Raw genomic sequence first — 6,579 nt, 5'->3', positions numbered from 1 at the left:
AGAGGCCATTGCCAGCTCCACTGTCACTAATCTCATGGCATCTGTCCTTCATGTGCTTTGCTAGGGGATCTTGCCAGTCTGCATCTGGTGATTTCTGAGCTCTGTATCTTTCAGACCAAGCTCTGTCAGTCCTTCCTTCCTGGTGCCTTGTCCTCCCTGCCTGCATTTCACCTCCTGTCACCTGCCTGGTGGCCCCTGCCTCCATTTCACCTCCTGTCACCTGCCTGGTGGCCCCTGGCTCCATTTCACCTCCTGTCACCTGCCTGGTGGCCCCTGGCTCCATCTTACCTCCTGTCCCCTGCCTGGTGGCCCCTGGCTACATCTCACCTCCTGTCACCTGCCTGGTGGCCCCTGGCTCCATTTCACCTCCTGTCTCCTGCCTGGTGGCCCCTGGCTCCATTTCACCTCCTGTCACCTGCCTGGTGGCCCCTGGCTCCATCTTACCTCCTGTCCCCTGCCTGGTGGCCCCTGGCTAACTTATCTGCTTCTTCACCTCTGGCCTTCCCTTGTCTCTTCTTTTTTGTACTTTTAGCTGAGACAGAGTCCTGACTGCTGGAGGAAAAGGAGTTCAAGGAGGAGGAGGGGGAGGAGGGGGAAGAGGAGGAAGAGGAGGAGGGGGAGAAGGAGGAAGGGGAGAAAGGGGAGAAGGAGGAAGGGGAGGTGGAGGAGTAGGGGGAGAAGTAGGTGGAAGGAGGAGGAGAAAGAGGAGGTGGAGGAGGAGGGGAAGGAGAAAGGGGAGGGGGAGGAGAATGAAGAGGAAGGAATAGGATGAAGGAGGGGGAGGAAGGAAGGTGAGAAGGAGGAAGGAGAGGTGGAGGAGTAAGGGGACGAGGGGGAGAAGGTGGAGAAAAAGGAGGTGGAGGAGGAGGGGGAGGAGGAGAAGAAGGAGGAGGGAGGGGAAGGACAAGGAGGAGGGGGAGGAGGAAGCAGAGGAAGGAGGAGGGGGAGGAGGAAGAAGAGGAAGGAGGAGGAGGAAGGAGAGGAAGGTGAAGAAGAATAAAATGAGGAAGATGAAGATGTCAAGGCTTCTTTTGCTCAGCTCTGGTTTCCGGCAGACAGATGAATGAACATTTTTCAGATGTTCTAGAAGTTCTAGCGTCAGATCCCCGAGGCCTATGGCTGTGAAGAAGTTAACTGCAAACTGGGTGTTGCGTGTGTTGTCTCAGGGTCACGGGGGTCACAGTCCTCTACAGAATGGTGGAAGAGTTTCCTGCTTTAGCCTTATGTTCAGATTAGGAAGACCCGTGTAGTCGCACAGTTCCTGGAAGAAGATCATGACAAAAGTCCTGCTGGACGACCTCGTGGTCTCTTCACTTGGCTTCACACGTCTGAGATGAGTCCACGGAAGCGAGTGTGTGTGTAAGAGGTGAGCGAGCGTCTCAGCCACATTTCTCAGCTTCTTCGTCTCTAAGTGATGATGGTGTCCTGCTGCTCCTGGTACTTTCCCATGATTTTGTGTCTTCTGTTTTCAGCACATGAAACTGCCCTGCTGACAAGCTGGCACACTGTGCGCGGACCTTTCATTGGGCACATCAGTCACACTGTGCATGGGTCCTTCCTTGGGCACAGCAGTCACACTGTGCACGGGCCCTTCATTGGGCACAGCTGTCACACTGTGTGCGGGTCCTTCCTTGGGCACAGCAATCACACTGTGCATGGGTCCTTCATTGGGCACAGCTGTCACACTGTGTGTGGGTCTTTCATTGGGCATAGCTGTCACACTGTGCATGGGTTCTTCCTTGGGCACAGCAGTCACACTGTGCGAGGGTCCTTTATTGGGCACAGCAATCACACTGTGCGTGGTTCCTTCATTGGGCACAGCCGTCACACTGTGTGTGGGTCCTTCATTGTGCACAGCAGTCACACTGTGCATGGGTCCTTCCTTGGGAACAGCAGTCACACTGTGCGAGGGTCCTTTATTGGGCACAGCAGTTACACTGTGCATGGGTCCTTCCTTGGGCACAGCAGTCACACTGTGCATGGGTCCTTCATTGGGCACAGCAGTCACACTGTGCACAGGTCCTTCATTGGGCACAGGTGTCATGCTGTGGCCAACTCCATCTTCAGCAACTTGTGTGCACATTCTTCAAAGGCTAAACTTGACTGAATGGCAAGATAGATTGTACGGTGGAACGAGACTAGGCTGTGATTCCCTTTCCTCCTTCTCGTCTTCCCCCTACTCCTCCCCAGCCTCCTCCCCTGTCCTCCTCCCTCCTTCTCCTCTCCTCCTCCTCTACCTCCTCCCCTTCACTACTTCAGCTTCTTTGTGATTGAATCACTATCTGCCTCATCCAGGATTTCTTTTTAATAGTCTTGTACTTCTCTTCATTCTCCATAAAATGAGGATCCATCTTGAAAACGTTAAGGGCATCTTCAGGATTGTAGTCATCCTCCAGGGGGAGCATATGTGTAAACTGATCGTCCTCTTCCACTAAATCAAGTCCTCCCTGAATAACAGGGTGGTCCTTGAATCCAACCTTCCGTACAGTAACATCACTTCATGTAGGGCTGTGAAGAGATGGTTTGGTCTCCCCAGTACAGCACTGGGTGTGAGATAGCCTGAGACACAACAGGTGTGAAGGACATAGCCTGTGAGAGACATGGCCTGTGAGAGACATGGTCTGTGAGGGACATGGTCTGTGAAGTACATGGTCTGTGAGAGACATGGCCTGTGAGAGACATGGCCTGTGAGGAACGTGGCCTGTGAGAGAGACATGGCCTGTTAGAGACATGCCCTGTGAGACTGTTAGAGACATGGCGTATGGGGGACATGGCCTGTGAGAGACATGGTTTTTGAGGGACATGGTCTGTGAGAGTCTTGGCCTGTGAGAGACATGGCCTGTGAGAGACATGGCCTGTGAGGGTCATGGCCTCTGAGAGACATGGCCTGTGAGGGAAATGCTCTATGATGGACATGGTCTGTGAGAGACATGGCCTGTGAGAAACATGGATTGTGGGGGACATGGTCTATGAGATTGTGAGGGACATGGCCTATGAGAGACATGGCTTGTGTGGTACATGGCCTTTGAGAGACATGGCCTGTGATGTACATGGCCTTTGAGAGACATGGCCTGTGATGGACATGGCTTGTTAGAGACATGGCCTGTGAGACTGTGAAGGACATGGTCTGTGAGGGACATGGTCTGTGAGGGCCATGGTCTGTGAGAGACATGACCTGTGAGGGCCATGGCCTGTGAGAGACATGGCCTGTGAGGGACATGATCTGTGAGAGACATGGCCTCTGAGAGACATGGCCTGTGAGGGACATGGTCTGTGAGGGACATGGCCTGTGAGAGACATGGCCTGTGAGGGACATGGTCTGTGAGAGACATGGCCTCTGAGAGACATGGCCTGTGAGAGACATGGCCTGTGAGGGACATGGCCTGTGAGAGACATGGCCTGTGAGGGACATGGACTATGAGACTGTGAGGTACTTGGCCTGTGAGAGACATTGCTTTTGAGGGACATGGCTTGTGAGGGACATGGCCTATGAGGGACATGCTCTGTGAGGGAGATGGACTGTGAGGGACATGGTCTGTGAGAGACATTGCCTGTGAGAGACATGGCCTGTGAGGGACATGGCCTGTGAGGGACATGGTCTCAGAGAGACATGGCCTGTGAGGGACATGGTCTGTGAGGGACATGGCCTGTGAGGGACATGCTCTGTGAGGGAGATGGACTGTGAGGGACATGGCCTGTGAGAGACATGGCCTGTGAGGGACATGGTCTGTGAGAGACATGGCCTGTGAGAGATATGGTCTGTGAGGGACATGGACTGTGAGACTGTGAGGGACTTGGCCTGTGAGAGACATGGCTTTTGAGGGACATGGCTTGTGAGGGACATCGCCTGTGAGGGACATGGCCTGTGAGAGACATGGTCAGTGAGGGACATGGCCTGTGAGTGACATGGCCTCTGAGAGACATGGCCTGTGAGGGACATGGTCTGTGAGAGACATGGCCTCTGAGAGACATGGCCTGTGAGGGACATGGTCTGTGAGGGACATGGCCTGTGAGAGACATGGCCTGTGAGGGACATGGCCTGTGAGGGACATGGCCTGTGACTTACATGGTCTGTGAGGGACATGGTCTGTGAGACTCTGAGGAACATGATCTCTGAAGGACATGGCCTGTGAGAGATGACATGTATCTCCCCACACCCCCGGATTCCAGACTCCTCCATGTGGCCCACATCCTCATTAACCTGCACCTTGCAGACAAGTTTGGCTCAGTAACTCCTCCCAGAGAGGTTTTGCATCACCAACTAAGGCTACAGGTAGAGGGTGTGACTAACAGGCCTCCACCTCGAGATTTTCATATTCATGAGTTACCTAAAGGCCAGGGGGCACAGCTCAAGTTATTCCTCTTCAGTTCCTCCTCTATTCCCTTTCCTATTTAAGCCAGCTCACCCTGGCTTTTATGGGGTGTGCACATCCAGACTCAACCATCATCCATCATGCCATTAAAGCCTATGAAACTCATGGACTTTCTCGTGTCATTGGGGCCACCGCGAGCAACCGTGGAGAAGGCCTTTAATGAGCCGCAGTCACCACACCTAACTTCCCACCTGGAGGAACTTTCTGTGTTTCCAGCCATACTATCCACAACTTCAATCATGTACTGGACTCTTTTGTCCCTCTAACAGACTTGTGTAGTGTTTTTCAGGCAGTCAAAGATGGCGTTGATTTCCCTTGGTGGCACTTGGGTTAATTTGAGACCACAGTCCTTGAGGAAGCCGATAGCTTCTTCCACACTGTCTCTTGTTGTTCTCTCTAGGAGCAAAGGGAGCATCTCCAGGCACAGAACCTCATGTGCCACATTCTGGTTAATAAAATGTGCCACATGTTTGGAAGCAGTCATGCAAAAGTTGCTTAATGTTCCTTCGATATCCTTTCCGAAAATTCAGAATTAGTCTCTTGAGGACTAACTCTCCAGTCTGGGAATTCTGAGTTGATGATTACCACCAAAGCCGCATAAACATGAGTGAAGATTGGAGAAGCACTCTGTGCTTGCAGAACAGATCTGGACAGCAGTCCTCTCGCTCTGACGATGTTCTCTTGAAGGAAGTCTTGGATAATAATACTGATGTTGGAGATGTTGCCCTTGTTGATGATATCATTGATTTCTTCAGAAATCAATTCAGAAATCTTTACTACTTTGTTGTAGTAAGTATTTTTTTAAAAAAAATGCCCGCTAATGAAGCCAACTGTCTAAGCTGCAGCAGCTCTGCCTAGCTCAGCCACGTGGCCAGAGGACACATGCATGCCTCAGATAGAAACGGCCAGCTAGAGACACCAGCCCTGCCACCCATGAGACACCAGCATGGGACACTGCTTTGCCAATCTTCCACGCTGTCTCTTTAAGGCTGGGCATTGCCCAGACCATCCCACCAACCACACGAGCTCAGTACAAATGAGACTCTAATGCTTAGATTATCCAAAGGCTTATATATTTAGTAATGATCAATAACAAGATGCCCTTACAGTCAGAGTGTAACCCAATACCCAACCTAGATATAGAGCCTTCCAGCTCATCCTCTGGTACGCTAAGCTGTTTCTATCTGTAATCTCTTCCTGCATTGTCCTGAGCTTTGTGAGAGGAATATATGCTCCCCCTTGTGTGTGAGCAGCAGATCCAGCTAATCCATCCTCTTCTTCTTCGGTACCGGTTCTTCCTGAGTAGAAATCGGGGTTACTCCTCAGTCTGGGCTACTTCTGTCAAGAGATGGGGATTTCCAGGACCGTTTCCGATATCTGTATCTCTGTCTCTTTCCCTGCATTTCTCTTTGTCCCTATGTCGTGATTCCATGGTATTATCATAAGAGTATCCATGGTGTTATCATAAGAGTATCCTCTTCTAGAATGCTCATAGTCTGACCGACTGTGAGCAGAGGGGTCGCTGTCCCAGGAAGAACATTTTTGTTCGGCATATCTGTCTTCTGGAAAGGAGATCTGGTGGGACAAGCTGTGGCTCTCCCTTCTGTTGTGACACACCCCTCTTTAAAAATCTTTAAAAGAGAAAAAAGAAAACAGCATGTCAGTGTACTCTACCAGACATGAATGTCATGAACCTGCTGTGTGGATCAAGGTGATCTTGAGCTTACAGGGATCTATCTTTGTTTTTACCCTAAGTACTGAAGTCAGTTTTCAGTCAGTATGTACAGCTGTGAAGAGTCATTTTGTGGTTGTGGTGAACAACTTTGCTTATCATTTCCCATGAGTCAATTCTTTCTATGTAAATGAAAACATATCTGAGGCATCTGGTTGCAGGTAATTCTGTTTGGCTGTGTGATTCTGACATCTTTGTTGCAACAGTTTCCTAGGTCTCTGAATGTCTTGCCTATTGATTGGGTGGGTGGATCATGAGGTGGTCAGGTGTGGACAGAGTCCAGAAGACAACTTTGTCTATCCCAGCGGTGTACTGGGAGTCAAATCCAGATCCTCTAGAAGAATATCAAGTGATTTGAACTTCTATGATATCTCTCCAGCTTCTTCCTCTATACTTTAATCTTTCTGTAGTCTCTCTTACTCCACCTGCCATAACAAAAATTCTTCCATGGTTACAACATCTATTTTTAAGAAA

The 6,579-nt window shown here is 50.6% G+C and overlaps 1 pseudogene; it reads right to left on the bottom strand.

Annotated features, from left to right (window-relative positions):
• Positions 1–2,138: 2,138 nt before the first annotated feature.
• On the bottom strand, positions 2,139–6,554 carry LOC117695978 (pre-mRNA-splicing factor CWC22 homolog; annotated as a pseudogene).
• Between the last annotated feature and the right edge of the window lie 25 nt (positions 6,555–6,579).

This window comes from Arvicanthis niloticus (assembly GCF_011762505.2).
Source record: "Arvicanthis niloticus isolate mArvNil1 chromosome Y unlocalized genomic scaffold, mArvNil1.pat.X SUPER_Y_unloc_2, whole genome shotgun sequence".
NCBI lineage: Eukaryota > Metazoa > Chordata > Mammalia > Rodentia > Muridae > Arvicanthis > Arvicanthis niloticus.
The sequence above is the reverse complement of the archived record's forward strand: the minus strand, read 5'-3'. Positions and strand labels throughout refer to the sequence as shown.